This window comes from Vombatus ursinus, unplaced genomic scaffold (assembly GCF_900497805.2).
Source record: "Vombatus ursinus unplaced genomic scaffold, bare-nosed wombat genome assembly UNPS02014779.1, whole genome shotgun sequence".
NCBI lineage: Eukaryota > Metazoa > Chordata > Mammalia > Diprotodontia > Vombatidae > Vombatus > Vombatus ursinus.
The window spans coordinates 33,704,116-33,722,561 of NW_020954557.1; positions in this window are offsets into that span (position 1 = coordinate 33,704,116).

The window sequence follows — 18,446 nt, forward strand, 5'->3', positions numbered from 1 at the left end:
TTTTATAAAACATGGATTGCAAGAGTATACCTCCTATCACCTCTCCAAAGACATGCTAGTTTAAAAGGACAATGGTGTGTACCAAGAAAAAAAATACATTTCATTTCTTAGAAATGAACATACATTCTGCCAGCCATGATGAGTTAGCAGTTGTTATTCAGACAGAAGATAATAGATTAGTCATTTTCAGGTTTTCTAGGTAAAAATAGTCACTGCCTTTCACTGTGACAGAAATCATCATCCATGAGTCACTATGAAAAACATTCCACAGCAAAACATTTAAGCAGCATCCAGATGGATTGTTTCATTTCTGACTGGTATCCCTAGCACTTTGAATAGTGCCTGGCACATGGCAGGTGCTGAAAAAATGCTGGCTGATTGATAGAGTATATCATTCCAGTAGTCATATTGTCATCTCATACTAACCATCTTATGCTTCTCATAGAGTCTGACACAAAAATCAGTCCTGAGATAGAGATTCGGATGAAAATCAACACAATTTCAAACTGGTGAAAGACTGATAGCTTGACCAAAATATTTCCCCTGGCCATGACAACAGTAAATGCAGCCAACAATATGCCTTGGTATTATTATACCTATCACATTTTATGACACAGCATGTGTGTTTCTTATGTAGTTTTAGTGGCCACTATTTTGTTTACAGATGGCAATTGAAACTAAAGTCAAACTTAGAAAAGGTTTTTAACTAATTTGAGCAAAATAAATAAGCAGCTAGAGGATTTATTTTGGGGCATACAGAAAGGATAAAGCAAAATGGCAAGTGGCCAAATTAGAACAGAAACTTCCCTCCATTTTTTTCACTAAGGAATTTAACTCAATTTGATGTGCATTTGTTAATGTGCAAGACACTTTGCTAGGCCCTGGGAACATAAAGACAAAAATGAAAAAGAATTCTTGACTTAAGGGAGTTTATTTTGTACAACAAAAGGGTCTCTATTATTGTTAGAAAATAGAACTTTTAATTTTCTGGTTTTCATTTTTCATCCAGAAAGCATTTATTAAATTCTTACTATGGCAAAACACTTTTCAAAACTTCTTGAAATCAACTATTTTACAAAATTGCAGAATAAGTAGATTAAAATTTGTAGAACCTAATGCAATTAAAAATTAAGCAAGAAGAAAGCTACCTCATAATGTGATAAGAGCATTTCCGCAATTGAGAGAGTCTTGTGGTTTAATTTGAGGTATAGAACTAATAGAAAGGAGGCCAAAAAAACAATCCTAGATTTCAAAAACAACTATGTTGATCGGAGATCAACTGGTTACACAGTTTTGTTGAATGGTTTTTAAAGGTCCAAATTATGTTATAAATTAGCCATATCTCATTCACTCGATATCTAAATAGTTCTAAAAACCAGCACTTGATAGAAAGGTGATTGTTGAACCTTTATAGAAAGAATTTAACCTCTAGCAGTGTAGCTTAATGTAAGATGCCCAACCTCTCTGAGTCTCACTTTTTTTACTTGAAAGCTAAGGGATAGCAATAGACTATCTCCAAAGATGCTTCCAACGCTAACATTTCTATGACTTTAGGATTGCTGACCACATGCTTCAATGTGGCATATGATAAGGAATAATCTTCTGCTGGTTAAGTCTATGAATCAGAAAAAGAGACAGGAGTCAATTTGGTTAGTGCTATTTACTCCAATCCATCTTCATGGTTGTGGGATTGATAGAGTACCCCAAAACACACGAGTTTTGGCAACCATTTCTTTTTTGCTCTTTTCACATCTAATTTCATTGGGCAAGAAGACAGAGATAATTTCAAAGCTTTGAATATCCAAGTGCTAGTGAGATTTCCTCCTGACCACATTTGTGGGAAAAGCCCCAAACACAGTGATTCATCCAAAAATTTAACCAGGGAACAAATCAAGAAAATTCCCATTGTATTTTTTAGATTAAGAATGTTTCATTGGCTAAGCCCTATATTTCTTTATTGTGAATACTTGCTGTCATATGTTCTCCTTGCCTTTTCATTCTGCATAATTCTTGTCCAGGTTTTTCTATAAATCCCCCAAAGAGTATCTGTCCATAGCATTGGAGGTCTTCCTCTTGAACTTTTAGTATTATGGCAGTGCCAAAGAACTGCTCAAGGCTACTGATCTGTCATATCTCATTCTTGGTACATGACTGGCCCATCTAATTTTCTGGTCATAGAATTCCTTGTGGTCATTTCTGGCATGCGAGTAGTTATTGGTAATACATTGCAGCCTAATTATACTTGCCAATTTCCACTGTCCTTCAGGTTATTTATAATTTTTATCCTTTCAAAAACCATGGTGTTTTATTATTCTCAGTCATATAGATTCACTGGGAGGATATTCATTTCAAAGAGAGCTTTTGCTATAGTAGAAATTTTGGGATTACTGAAAGTTGACAATATTTTTTCTTGCATGTACATTTCTTCACAACCTTGAACCTTTTTCTCTTTTCACTCTTTATACACTACTCTATTTCAGAAACCCTATGGTCTAGTCCTGGGGTGGGGACCTTGTGGACTCCAGGCCACATGTGGCCTTCTAGGTCCTTGGGTGCAGCCTTTTGACTGAGTCCAAGTTTTACAGAACAAATCCTTTTATTAAGGGGATTTGTTCTGTGAAGTTTGGATTCAGTCAAGGGCTGCACTTGAGGACCTAGAGGGCCACATGAGGCCTTGAGGCTGCAAGTTCCCCAACCATGGTCTAGTCTCACCATATTTGCAAAGCCTAGCAAGTAGTGTAGCAATATAGTCTAGCAACATAGTCCAGCAAGTCTGTGTCCCATTCAAGTGCTTTTGAACTAGCTTCCTCTCAGTTATGGGATACTGTCATTCCTCACCTCTGCTTCTAAGAATGCCTGCCTTTCTTTAAGACCCAATTCAAATGCTACCTTTTATATGAGGTCTTTCCCAATCTCCTCCAGCTATTCATGTCTTCTGCATTCTCATATATCTTGAAAAAAAAGTCTAAGAATCATTACACTACCCAAAAATTAAATCACTTAATCTCTCCAAGCCTCTAACTCCTCATCTGCAAGTCTAGGTGATTGAACTTCCTACCTTAAAGAGTTTTGTAAGACTTAAAGTGTGACATTAATATATTGATTACCAATAATAATGATGATAATAATGACACTTATGCTACCTATTCAGCTAAAGGTTATTTTTATAAACTCTGAAAAAGAAATTATGCAAGAATAATGTTGATTATAAAGAAATTCTTTTCTCTAGAATATTTGAAGGGAAGAATTGAAATTTTTTTCTTCAAATCCTGATTTTTCTTTTAAAATGTCAGTTACAGAACAATTAGAAAAATCAAGAAAGAAGTGACACAGGGAAAGTATTGCCTTTTCCTAAGTTTCATCATCCTAATAGATCCAGTGATAACAACTTTAAGGAGCATAACCCTGCATGCAGAGGACTCATGTAGCTGACACAAGATATTCAAAGCAACTTTAGGAATTTTATATTTTTTAAATTGCAAGTTTAATGTACTTTGGACCACATCTTCTACCTAAATAGTAAACATTACACCTATAGCTGGCATGTAGTGCCTTTTATTTCTTGTCACTGCTCTGAGTCTATTCCCTGTGATGAACCTGTAGAAGGAAATGGACAAAACACATACAGGATGGGCAGGCATGGATGGCTTGCAGATCACCATTATAAGTAGTACCCACATTAATGAGATCACGGACCTAATAGAGCAGGTGAGTACTGATGTTTTTCATGAATAGGTCAGAGATTGCAAAATATTGTATAAAAATGGACAATCTTGATTCACTGTAAAATGTAAAATTTATAAGATTCCAGACTTTGACTGAACAGGGGCCAAATTATTAAGATTTGGATGTGATGATCATCTGGCAAAAGGACTTATAGAAGATGGATCCCAGAGTACAGTGTGTACTTTCCTGAGAGAGCATCTTGCCCTTGTTCCTAAGTGAAGTCCTTGGACTCTAAATCAGGATGTGTTCTTCACAGAAAAATTATGATCTCTAGGGTTTTATCATTATTATCAATAATGAGGGTGCAAGACATATGATATCATGTTCTCAAAGACAAGTAAACAGTAAATTTGTCAATAAAACACTTCAGAAAGCATAACTTAAAAAAGTAAAATATCTTTAGTACAATTGAGGATGTAGGATCTCTCTCTCTCTCTCTCTCTCTCTCTCTCTTTCTCTCTCTCTCTCTCTCTTTCTCTTTCTCTCTCCTCACTCCTCCAATTATGGGTGCTGAAGCTTTGAACACCTGCTTCCTTTTCTGGCATTGTTATTCTCAATACATAAAGAGATTTCCTGTTGAAAAGGAGTAAAAGGTTAAGTACCCAGAAACATTATACCTAAAGGATGAAATTGTAAAGAGAGAAAGTCAACTATGAAGTAATTTCAGTTGTAGAGAGCTGCTGTGCATGGCAGTGATCATCTTGGATTTTTTCCAAATATCACCTTGTTTAAAGAAAAAAGTAGCCAAAAAAAAAACCCAAACAAAAACAAAAAAACCAGCCCTGCATAATGGAGAACTGCCTGTGTTATCTTTCTTCCTTTATGGTCATGGTAGATGGTTCTGTCTTTTGAGTCTTGAATTGATAAAAATCATGACACTAGTTGCAGAATATGGTGGGGAAAGGGGAAAGGTAAAAGTAAGAGGAAATTCTGAAAGTGCCAGAGAGAGATGATGGGGGAATGTAAGGTTCTTGAGAGCAGGGATTATTTTGGTTTATTCAAGTCTAACAATCATTTTAAAAGTCTTTGCTATGTGCGTTGGGGAAACAAAAACAAAAGAAAAAACAGGCTTCAGGATCTTCCATTCTACTTAAGAGTTGGGAGTGGGTATGTGTAAATAGATTAGTATTTACATAATAATCTGAGGGAATATCTTGTTCTCCCTAATATTTAACATAGTGCGTTGCACATAATAGGCATTTCATAAATCTTTAGTGAATCATACTAAATTGAAACAAGATCAATTTGCAAATATAGGGTCTCTCTTCCTTGGTGGTAATGGCATAATCTCATATATTGTATACCTTATTTCAATACACCCACAAATTCATGATCATATTAATGTGGTAGTCTCTCACATAGATTACCATCTATCTATGTCTTCTTATTTTATGAAATTCTTGATTTTCCATAAATCCTCAATAGAATATCTACCCAACATGCTAGAGGCTTTCCTCTGAGTCTCAAATATTTGGTGGTTCCCATTATATCTTGTAGACTAGAAGCAACAAACAAGGCTGAAGAAACAAGCTAAAAGGTAATTGGGGAATAGTAAAAAAACAAACAAACAAACAAACAAATAAAAATACAATAGAACATAGATAATGTTAACATATAGTTTTCCAAGTCAACAGGCAGCCTGCAGAGATCCTTATGTTTGGTTTCTATTTGAGTTTGACATCACTGATGTAGATTGTCCACCTGTTTTAAATATTCTTGTCTGTACCTGGAAACTAACGCCTAGGTAGGAGAAGTGGCTTGCCCAAAGTAGTAAGCACTAGACTTGGAATTTGAACCCAGTGACTTTGGGGCCAGTGATCTTTCTATCGTACTCAGCTGTCCTCTTATACTGAGAGCAAGGTATTGTACCTACTGAGATTTATGTGGATTATTCAGAAAAAAAATATTATATGGACAAATTCAAACCATGCCAATTCCCTTTACATTTACTCAAATATAATTTATACCCAAAATACAAGGGAAAAAGTCTCACTTACAAAAATGCTAGCTTCTTCAAACTACACAAATGGGAAAATAGGATAGGTTCCATATAGCAAGCCACATTTGTGATGTTAAATATAAATTAATATATTATATTATGGTCCTATAACAACAACAACAACAACAACAGCAACATCAATATCAACAATACCATCATTACCATCATCATCATCAACAACACCTCAGTTTTACAAAGCATTTGACCATTTAGAAAGCCCTTTCCTCACAAAAATGCTGTGGAATAGTTAGTATAAGTAGTACTGTCTCCCTCATCCCACATTTTACAAATGAGAAAATTAAAACAGAGAGAAGTTGGGACTTACCAAAGTCATGCAACTAACAAGAGGAGGGGACAAATGAAATCTCAATCTTTTGATACCAAATTCAAGATATATATTAATGTTAATACATAATTATTAATGTACAATTGATAATTATATTAATATATTAACATATAATATAAATTCAATAATATAATATGTGTTAAATAAACATGATGTCTAAGGGAGCATACCACATCTTTTATGGCACTTCTTCCACCATATTTTGTAGTTGTGTTTTACTTACCCTTAGGGTGTTTGGTTTTTTTTTTTAGAAGCATACAATATTGGATATGTCCCTCAAACTGCTGATATATTAGCTTCTCAGTTCCCTTTTTATTGTTCAGGTGTTTCAGTCATTTCTGACACTTCGTGACCCTATTGGGTTTTTTTCTAGTCAAAGATGCTACAGTGATTTGACATTTCCTTCTCCATCTCACTCTACAGATGACAAAACAAGCAAATAGGGCTAAATGACTTGCCCAGGGTCACACAGCTAACAATTGTCTGAAGCCAGATTTGAACTCAGGAAGGTGAATCTTCCTGACTCCAGGCCCAGTACTCTATCCACTGTATCACTTTGCTGATACTAGTGAAAAGTGTGTAGTGTGCAGTTTAAAAAAATCTTGAATTTGGTATCAAAAGACTGAGGTTTCCTTTATGTTCTCTCCGCTTGTTAGTATACACTTAGTAAGTATTTTTTGAATTCAATTGAATTATTTTTGAAGATTAATTATCTTACTGAAATATTTCTTTGATCTATATTCTATCTGTTGAAAATATCTAAAGTGATTCCCCATAATATAACATGGAGCTAACTTCTGAAAATCCTGTATGAGAAACAACCTTCCTCCAAGTTCTGCACCTCTTTCACTATTCAAAGAAAAATAAACAAACAGAGGCTGACAAAAAACTGGTTCTTTTAGTTGGAAATAGAAGTTATATCCAAATCTGAGGCAAGGAAAAAAAATCCACAAATACTGGCACCAAGGGTGATTTTACCATGAGTCAAGTTATCTGCATATCAATATTCCATTTCCAGATAATAAGATACAACACTGATGCTCTTTACTTGTGTTGCTGAAATGGGTTTTATTTCCCTCTAGAAGTGAATGTGTGATTTCACAGATCTTTTATCACATTGCTAAGGTGTCCACACTATGTGTCATAATCACATAGACATGAGACAATGATGTTGAATAGGTCACCTAAACAGTGAAGTGAATGAATGAATAATCTCTCTGTCTGTCTGTCTGTCTCTCTCTCTCTCTGTGTCTCACTCTCTCCTTCCCTCCCTCCTCCCTCCCCTCATTCCTCCAATTATGGGTACTGAAGCTTTGAACACCTGCTTCCTTTTCTGGCATTGTTATTCTCAATACATAAAGAGATTTCCTGTTGAAAAAGAGTAAGAGGTTAAGTACTCAGAAACATTACACCCAAAGGATGAAATTGTAAAGAAAGAAAGTCAACTATGAAATAATTTTATTTGTAGAGAGCTACTATGCATGACAGGAATCATCTTGGATTTTTTTTTTCCAAATATCATCCTATTTAAAAAACAAATAGCCAAACAAACCCCAAACAAACAAAAACAAAAACAAAAGCAAAAAAACCCCAGCCCTACATAATGAAGAACTAACTGTATTATCTTTCTTCCTTTACAGTTATGGTAAATATCTTTTGAATCTTGAATTGATAAAAATCATGGTACTAGTTACAGAAGATGGTGGGAAAAGGGGAAGGGCAAAAGTAACAGGAAATTCTGAAAGTGCCAGAGAAAGATGATGGGGGAATGTAAGGTTCTTGAGAGCAAGGACATTTTTGGTTTATTAAAGTCTAATCCAACAGTCTTTGCTGTGTGCACTGGTGAAAAAAAAACAAAAGGAAAAACAGTCCTAGGTCTCACAATCTTCCCTTTTGCTTGGAAATTGGAAGGGCATATGTTTAAACATATTAATATTTACATAATAATACAAGGAAATATCTTGTTCTTCCTAATGCACATGGTAGGCATTTCATAAATATTTAGTGAATTATACTGAATTGAAACAAGATCTATTTAAGGGAAGAATTAAGACCAGAGAAAATATAGAACATTACAAAATATAAAATAGATAATTTTGGTTATATAAAATTAAAAAGTTTTCACACAAAAAACCAATGCAATCAAAATTACAAGGAAAGCAGAAAACTGGGGGAAAATTTTGCAACAAGTATCTTTGATAAAGGCATCATTTCTCAAATATATAGAGAACTGAGTCAAATTTATAAAAATATAAGTCATTCCCCAACTGATGAATAGTCAAAGAATATGAACAAGTAGTTTTCAGACAAAGAAATAAAATTATCTATAGTTACATGAAAAAATGCTCTAAATCACTATTGATTAGAGAAATGCAAATTAAAACAACTCTGAGGTACCATCTCACACCTATCAGATTGGCCAATATGACAAAAAGAAAAGTGTTGGATGTTGGAGGGGAGGTGGGAAAACTGACACTAATGCAGTGTTGCTGGAATTGCAAACTGATCCAACCAGTCCTAGAGAGCAATTTGGAACTATTCCCAAAGGGCTATAAAACTGTGCATACCCTTTGATCCAGCAATACCACTGCTAGGTCTCTATCCCAAAGACATCCAAAAAAAGGGGGAAAGGACCTATTTGTACAAAAATATGTATAGCAGTTCTTTTTGTGGTGGCTAAGAACTAGAAATTGAGGGGATTCCCATTTAGGGAATGTCAAAACAAGCTGTGGTATATGATTGTAATAGAATATTATTATGCTATAGGAAATGACAGATAGAATGATTTCAGAAAAACCTGGAAAGACTTACATGAACTGATGCATAGTGAAGCAAATAGAACCAGAACATTGTACACAGTAACAGCAATGTTGTTTGAAGAATTGTGAATGATTTAGCTATTCTCATCAATACAACGATCCAAGACAATCCCAAAGGACTAATGATGAAGCATACTATCTGCCTCCAGAGAAATAACTGATATTGATTGAATATAGACTGAAGCATGCTATTTTTTACTTTCTTTCATTTTTTAAGAATTTTATTTGAATCTCCTTGCATAGAACAGCTAATATGGAAATGTTTCACATAATTGCACATATATAACTTATATCTGTATATCTGATTGCTTATTGTCTCAGGGAGGGGGGAAGGGATGGAGGGAGAGATAGAATTTGGAGCTCAAAACTTTCAATAAAAATGTTTTAAAAAATGGAATACACACACACATACCTACACATTACGTTTTGCCTTTCTTTGTATCTCTAGCATTAGCACAGTGCCTGGCACATAGTATACACTTAACAAATATGTATTGAATAGAACTATTTTTGAAGACTAATTGTCTTACTGAAATATTTCTTTAACCTACATTCTATCTATTGAAAATATCCAAAGTTATTCACCATGTTGTAACATGGAGGTAACCTCTAAAGATCCTGTATCAGAGACAACCTTCCTCCAAGTTCTGCACCTCTTTCACTATGCAGAGAGGAATAAACCAAACAGGGGCTGGCAAGGAACTGGTTCTTTTAGTTGGAAATAGAAGGTATATCCAAATATGAAGGAAGGAAAAAATCCATAAACACTGGCACCAAGGGCAATTTTACCATGAGTCAAGTTATCTGCATATCAATATTCCATTTCCAGATCATAAGATACAACACTGATGCTCTTCACTTGCATTGTTGAAATGGGTTTTATTTCCCTGTAGAAGCAAATGTGTGATTTCACAGATCTTTTATCACATCTCTAAGGTGTCCACATTGTGTGTCATAACCAGACATGAAACGATGTTGAACAGGTCACCTAAACAGGGAAGTGAGCTCTCTCTGTCTCTCTGTTTCTGTCTCTGTCTCTCTTATGAGTATTTGCATATTTGTGAGTATTTATTTCTTTATTACACCTCTGACAGGCAAACTAGCACATTAAAAGAGAGATCTGAAAACCAGAGTAGGTATCAATATAAAAACATGTCACTATGAGGCATCATCTTTTTTTTTCTTTTTTTAAGAAGAGAACTCCATTTTATTTTTTCCATTAATTGTCAAAAGCTACTAGAAATCACCCTAGCATTTCTTTTTTAATTCTAAAGAAAGTAAACATTGAAAATACCAATGGTTGTTTTCCCTCTCCTCCCTCCTCCTTTCCCCTTTCCCTATCTTTCCTTGAAAACCAGACATCTGGAATGTGGATAACTCAGGAGAGACTGCCCTATTCTTCTCTACTACATTTTCAGGAGTGAGAAATGAGTTAGGGGATGGAAGAGGGAAAGGAGAGTGGCCTCCAGATGTGAGTGTGGAGCAGGTGCATGAGATTGCCACATTGTCTCAATTCTGTGCACAGCTGCCACCCTTTTCCATTTAGTACTGGAGAGCTGGGGGCACTTTTACCATTGCCCCTTTGGCGGCCTCTTTTGCTTTCCCACAGCTGCATTGACTAGTGCTTCCCCAGAAGACTTGCTCTCAAAAGACAGATCGTAAGTAACTCATTTTGGGGGCTCTAATTTTCTCAGGCAGCTCCTGCCAAACCTTTTGTGGTTCGTCTTCACGTAAACCAGGAAGCATTTATTTAAAACTCTTGCAATCTATTCTCACCCACACCCCACTCACAACCCCACTGCTCAGCCCTAGAAAGGAGATTCTCACTTGAGATTCAATAAGTCCTGACAATGTTTAATGTTTCCTTTAAGCAGGTGTACATACATCCGTGTTTTCATATAGCTTATATTCACTGCCACAGCACAGTATATTGTGAGCTTCCTGCAGATTATGAGACACTTTTAAAATTTGTGTAATGCTAATTATGACTGAGGATACTGCTGAGGAAAAGGGGAAGCACCAATGCAAAAAAAAAAAGTTTTAGTTCTTTCCTCCTTTCTCTCTCTGTCTCTGTCTCTCTCTGTCTGTCTCTCTGTCTTTGTCTCTCTGTCTCTCTCTGTTTCTCTGCCTCTCTGTCTCTGTCTCTATCTCTGTCTCTCTGTCCTTGTCTCTCTGTATCTCTCTCTGTATCTCTCTCTCTCTCTCTCTCTCTCTCTCTTTCTCTCTCTCTCTCTCTCTTTCTCTCTTTTCTGTTATATTTCTATTAACTGTTGATTGGGATTGTTGGGACCACATTGACTGAGTTTGAGTCATAGTAGATTAGGGCTGAAAGAGATCTTAGAAATTATCTAATGCTCTTCCCCCATCATTCCCCTACTTTAGAATTAGAAACTATAGTGCAGAGAGGGAAATGACTTAACCAAAGACATACAGTTAGAGGTAGAAGCAAGACTAAAATAGAAATTGCTTCCCAAGTCTACTGTTTTTGTCTCTCATGATACCAAGCTATCAATTCAATTCAGCAAATATTTATTGAGAGTTTAGTATGTGGGAAGCACTGTGCTAAGCACCAGGGACACAAAGATAAAAATCACTGCCCTCCAGGAGGGCAATTTATTGTGTGTGTGGAGGGGGGAGGGAACAGCATATATACAAATAAGTAAATATCTAATTGATACAAAGTAAATACAAAGTCATTTGGGGGTGGGGGAGGAGTCCCTAACAACTTTTGAAAAGGCAAGGAACAAAAAAGACCCACTGTAGGAAATGTCACTTGACCTGTGTCTTAGGTATTTCAAAAGGTGTAGGTAAGGAGGAAAAACATCCTAGGCATACAAAACAGTCTTTGCAAAGGCCGGGAGGTTGGATTTGGAAGATGGGATCCCATATACTTTGTTTAGTCATTTCAGACTCTTCATGAGCCTCATTTGGAGTTTTCTTGGCAAAGATATTGCAGTGGTTTGTCATTTTCTTTTCCAGCTCATTTTACAAATGAGGAAACTGAGCCAAACAGGTTTAAATAATTTGCTCAGGGTCATACAGCTAGTAAGTGTCTGAGGCCAGATTTGAGCTCAGGTTTTCCTGACTCCAGGTCTGGTGCTGTATCCACTGAGCCACCTAGCTGCCTTGTTTCCATACATAAGTCATAGCAAGAATGCCATTTTGACTGGAGGATAGAGTGCTTGAGAGAGAGTAATGTGAAATAATTTTAGAAAGATAGATTAATGGGAAGATTGTGATTTTAGATACCAAACAGAAGAGTTTGTATCTTGAGGAGTGTGTGAGATGTTTATCCCCATCCTTTTGGAATATCCATTTAGCAGGTGCATGGAGGATGGATTGTAGAGAAGAGAGTGAAGAGGCAGGGGATCAGTAAGGAGGCTATTGGAGCAGTCCAGAGGAGAGATGATTAGGGCCTAAACTTAAGTTGTTTCTGTGTGAGTGGGGAAAAAAAAAGCCACAGATGTGAGAGAAGCCTTGTAGGTAGAATTGATAGGGCTCGACAACCAAACCAGAGAGGACTCTCCCCTCTACAATCCACCCTCCATGCAGCAACTAAATTGATATTCCAAAAGTATAGAGTGCCCGTGTCACTGCTTTTTTTCTGAGCATCTATCATGGGGTTAATCTATAATGGAATCAGCGTAATATCCTGGAAAGAAAAACAGATTTAGAGTCACAATACTTGGGTTCGAAACCAGGCTTAGTCTGTGTAAACTTATGAGAATTTCTTAACTTTTTGGAGTGGGGATGGGGGTGAGGGGGAGCCTCACTTTACTGATTTTTAAATGTGGAAGTTGGGCTAGATGGCCTCTAAAATCTCTCCCTGCTCTAAATCTATAATCCTAATCTGCAAGGCTAAAATCCAAATGCTAATCAGGTTTAGCAGCATAGAAATCAAGGCCAGGTTTACTAAGATTAGGAGTGTCAAAGTCAGCAGAGTTCCGCAGTCAGAGAAAGCACAAAAGTTCGGGATAGGAAGGAATCTTAGCCATCACCATCTAGCCTAACCACCGAATTGTATAGCTGAGGAAATGAATGCCCTGAATGGTATTGGAGAACTAGATTAGGAATCACTAGACTCGGATTTAAATCCTGGTTCTTTTATTTGTTGTTATTCAGTCGTTTTTCAGTTGTGTCCAACTCTTTGTGAGACCATTTGGGGTTTTCTTGGTAAAGATACTGGAGCGGTTTGCGACTTCCTTCTTCAACTCATTTTACAGATGAGTAGACTGAGACAAACAGGATTAAGTGACTTGCCCAGGGTCACATAGCTAGTAAGAGACCAGATTTGAACTCACAAAGATGAGTCTTCCTGACTCCAGACCTAGCACTCTATCCACTGTGCCACCAACTAATAAGAATAATATCCAATAATATGGAAATATATTTTGCATGATTTCACATGTATAATTAATATGTTGCCTATCTTCTCAAAGGGTAAAGGAAAGGTTGGAGGGAGGGAGAAAATTTGGAATTCAATTTTTTTTAAATGAATGCTAAAAATAAATAAATATAATAATTTTTTAAAATAGTGGCCAAGATGTAAAACTAGGCCTTCTGATTCTAAAAGCAGTGTTCTTTCCAATATATCACATTGCTTTGCATATGATAGGTATTCAATAAATATTTTAGTTAATAAATGAATTGTTGAGAGGAAACTAAGTCTGTGGCAAGTATATTTATGGTAAGTGATCCCTTAGGTTTTCCTGGCCTGGTGTTACAGAAAAGTAATAGGAAGAAGTTGGATTAGTATTTACCAAATGGGACTGAGGGAGGCCAAGGCTTATGGAATGAATATTTCAGTGGAGGTCAGGAAACTTGGATATTTAGTCCTAGGTCTGCCATTAACTAGTCACCTGATCTTAAATCGTCTATGGCCCACTTTCTACACATGTAATATGATGACAATAAAATATATTCCAGCCTCTTGCAGGATCAATGCAAGGATGGTATGAGGGAAAATAAAAGTATATTTAATGAAAATGTAATCCTTCAGGCCATTGACTTATGAAAACTATTGGCAAGAAAGAAAAAAAAATCAATGACAGAGCCTGAACTAGGATTTAGATTTGTCAGGACTTTGTTCATTTCACTAGCCCATCCCACTCCCTATAAATATGTTCCAGAGCCACTACCACAAATGACTCATTGAAGTTGGGCTCATCCAGGTCTCTAAATAGCAAAATTTCTTGTGTTTAAAAATAGTCCCAGCATGTTCTGCACCATGCAGTTAATGCTCACCAGAAGGGATTGCAGCTTCATTCAATCCAACTTCATTATTTTTAATGAGAAAAAGTCTACAAAGAAAAATTTAGAATAAAGAATTCTGACATAATGTGCATGTGGTTTCATTTCATTTGCAGCACTTCCTACTTCCCTGTAAGCCCATTCTCACGGAACCCACGCACTTCTGTTTCAGTATGAAATACAAAGTGAACTTTCATAAGGGGCATTTCTTATTTACCCAAACTGGATTGCACATCTCCAATTTCACAAATACATGTGGCCAATGGATTCCAAGAGAGAAAGTGGAATAGGAAATAGATGCTGTAACCTGGGAAAGGAGAAATAAAATTATAAGATTTTCTGGAAATTGGTAGACTTTTAGCATTTCAGTTGTAGAGGAAGTTTCCTCTTTGAGATTTTCCAACACCAATCAAAATGCAAGTTCAGTTAAAAAATAGATTGATATATTTTTCTTTGGGGGCATACAAATAGACGTTACAAAAGCCTGTGCAGGATCCTAAGTGTTTCACTCAGGATTGGAATGAACAATCCTAAAGGCTTGGGAGTCTCAAGTGGCAGACTAGGAAAACATGAGAGAAGAGGAAATATGGTGATTCCATCTAGGATTCCATCTCTATCTCTTATGTAGTTATTGACTTTTCTCTTAACCATAAATCTAATAGGTAATTTTCCCCCATGTTCTTGTAATTTGTTTATGATATGACCTTTCATATCCAGATTGCGTAATACTTATTAAAATATTTGTCCCAGAAAAGTTGCTGAATCTCAAAATGCCATCTTGCAGATGACATTCTAAGAAGTCTTTGCAGTTAAGGGGCTTTATGTATTGTTTTGAAATCACTAAAGAATCACTAAAAATATTCTGAAACATCGCAACTAGTACCACGTGATGATTTTAGGGTTGGTTTGTTTTTTATAAATTTTTTTTCTTTTAAAGTGCCTAGAGATGAAGCTCTCCCTTATAAGCTTAGCAATTTCACACTTTTTTTCTAAGAGAAGAATGCAAGTTTCAGTTACTTAGTAAACAGTCTATAAATGTATATCCTGCTTCAAGAGAGCAAAATAATGCAACCAGGAAATTTTTGAGACTTGAGAAGTGCCACAAAAGTCCTTCATCCCTTTCACATATACCCATGACCATCTTTTCTAGTACCCTTTCTTCCCACCTGTATCTTTTTTTCTTAAACCCCTTTTCTCTTCTTTCCCTTTGTAAATTATAGTTTTTCATTGAATAGTGATGAATGAATAAAAAAAGCAATTATTAAGTGATGGGTATTACATGAAAAATTGGAAATATAAAAGCAAAAGCAAATACAGTCCCTGCCTCAAGGTGCTTACATTCTAAAAAAGAATGACTGAACAAGTTGTGGTATATGAATGTAATGGAATGCTGTTGTGCAATAAGAAACGATGAACAGGCAGATTTCAGAAAAACCTGGAAAGACTTGTACGAACTGATGCAAAGTGAAATGAGCAGAATCTGGAAAACATTGCACACAGTATCAGCAACATTGTGTGATGATCAGCTATGAATGACTTAGCTCTTCTTAGCAACACAATCATCCAGGACAAATATAAAGAACTCGCAAAGGAAATTGCTATCCACATCCAGATAAAGAATTGATGGATTCTGAATACAAATCAAAGCATAATTTTTCACTTACTTTATTCTTTTTCATGTTTTTTCTTTTGATCTGTTTCTTCTTTCACAACTATGAATAATATTGAAATATATTTTACATGAGAGCACATGTATAACCTATATCAAATTGTCTACCATTTCAGGAAGAGGAGAGGGGAGGGAAGGAGGGGAAAAAACTTGGAACTCAAAATCTTGTAAAAAATAAATGTTAAAAATTGTCTTGACATGTAATCAGGGGAAAACACTATTAGAAGGACCCTCTTCTCCACCACCCTCCAAAAAAGATTATTTCCTGTTTCACTACATACCCATGCCTTATTATTCTGAAGTTTGCATGAAGTCTGTCACAATATCTAGGAATGCTGCTTTTAAGGTTAACTGAGACACTCCAAGGAATCACCAGGTTTCTTCAAACCTCTAAATGAGTCTTGGTCCAGAGTCTTTGCTCTACATGGTAAATATCTTAGGGCTCTAGTGTGTTCACTGTGGAAACTATCTAGCAGCTACGCTCACATGTCCAGTGCTATCTGCCATGGGTCACTGATGCAAGGAGTGGCCCCTATATGGGAAATTCATCCATCTAGTAGCCTTGCCACCAAAATAAAATTCAACAGAACTGAGGAAATCAGTGATAATGTCCCATATTAAGTAATAAGTGGGCCATTTCCTTGCTTTTTAGTGAAACAAAACCATTGATTGTTGATTTCTCAACCACAAGGAAAAATAAGCTTATTTTTGCTAATTCTGAAATGTGCACATCTCACATAATGTAGTCTTGCTTTTTTGGGAGGAGGGAATGAGAATTCATTGATATAGTAGGTCTTTTTATAATTTTTGTATATCGTATCATAGATTTTGAGCTGAAAGGAATCTCAGAGGTCATCTAATCAAAATCCCTTGTTTTATAGATGAGGAAACTGAGGCCAAGAGAAGTTAAGTAAATTGCCCCAGGTCACACAAGTTGGAGGTGATATAGCATGGATCTTGAACCCACATCCCCTAACTCAAATTTCCTTGACCTTTCCACAGCAGCTGGTGCTTTGAATTGATGGCTGCTAAAAACAAACAAACAAACAAACACAAATACTTTAGCTTCACAGACAAAAAAAAGGTACTGAAAAGCAGTACTGCTTAATCTAACTCTTCTTCATATTGACAGTGAGACTTATCTAAGTAAGAACTTTGTCCAAATACCCTTGATTTAAATATAAACCAATGTTATTGTTGTTCAGTCATGGCTGACTCTTTGTGACCCCATTTTGGATTTTCTTGGTAAAGATACTGGAGTGGGTTCACATTTCCTTCTCCAGCTCATTTTACAGATGAGGAAACTGAGGCAAATAGTTAAGTGATTTGCCCAGCATCACACAGCTAATAAGTGTCTGAGGCCAGATTAGAACTCAGGAAGATGAGTAATCCTGACTCCAACCCCTGCACTCTATCCGATGGACCACCTCACTGCTCCTATAAATCAACAAACACGACTAATATACAAACTCTAATCTACTTTTTCAGAAAATCTCCTTTGAAAACTCCTTGTAAGGTGAAATTACATTTCTATCGAGTTTTCTTGAAAAGCTATCAACTTTAGTCAATTTCATAGGAAACCTGGCCCTCCTACCTTACAGCTGCTAAGAGCAGGAGAAAACTAGAAATAAATCTATATGGGGCCTTGTTTTCTTTGGTAGCTAGTTGTTTTGTGGGGGGCATTTATACTGCTCTTTATCAGAGCTCACAGGTGCCAACTGAGTACAAGCCACAAGAGGGAGGAAATGTCAAGATTTGGGCTTTTTACTACATACAGTTGGTATTTTTATCAACAAACTTCAACTGCTGTAACATTTACCCTTGAAGATAAGGAAAAAAAAACCCTCACTCCATCAGGAAGATATATACAAAATTTCTACAAAAACCTTGAACCTTTTGTAGCAGCTTCCTACAAGCCACAAATAACAGTTCTACTATGTAAGGAGAGCAACTGAGGTCTTTCAGCCTTGTTCTGTCACTAGATTCCTTTCTGCTCTGTTAACAACCCACTCAAGCCCTCTGACATGGGGCTAAAAGGCCAGGGACATCACTATCAGTTATCATGGCTGCTTCAGGCATGACTGAATCACATTCTGTTATATGTTAGACCTGATGGACATACATGGCTATACTTTCTACAATGAGTTGGCAAACAATGAATGAGTTCCCAGAGCCAGGAGGCAAAACTTCATCTTCACACTCAGGGTTTTTTAAGTTCAATTCTTTCTAATGAGAGATTTCATGTAAGACAGAAGTTGTCTACAGTTTGAACTAAAGTGGCTGGCAAAACAAGTTATAATTAATAGGCACTTCTTTTGACCGTCCCAGCTAAGCCTCTGACAAAAAGAAAAATTAGTTTCTCCCTAAAGTACCTTCTCATTAAAATTTGTCCTTAATACCAGAAGCTAAGGACAGGCAGAAAGCTAGCTGAAGTGAAGAAAATCCTAGAGTTAAAGTGGTTTGTTCTGTGTGAGTGTGGGGAGGGGAGGAAATGTTAAGTTCTATCATTTGTTATTTCTTTCTGGAAAACTTTCTTACTATACTGTTTAAATTGTGACCTGACAAAATAAAATATTGAAAGATAATGGGGGAGGGAGCTCATTTTAGATGATGAAACTCCATTCTCAGTAATGGCAG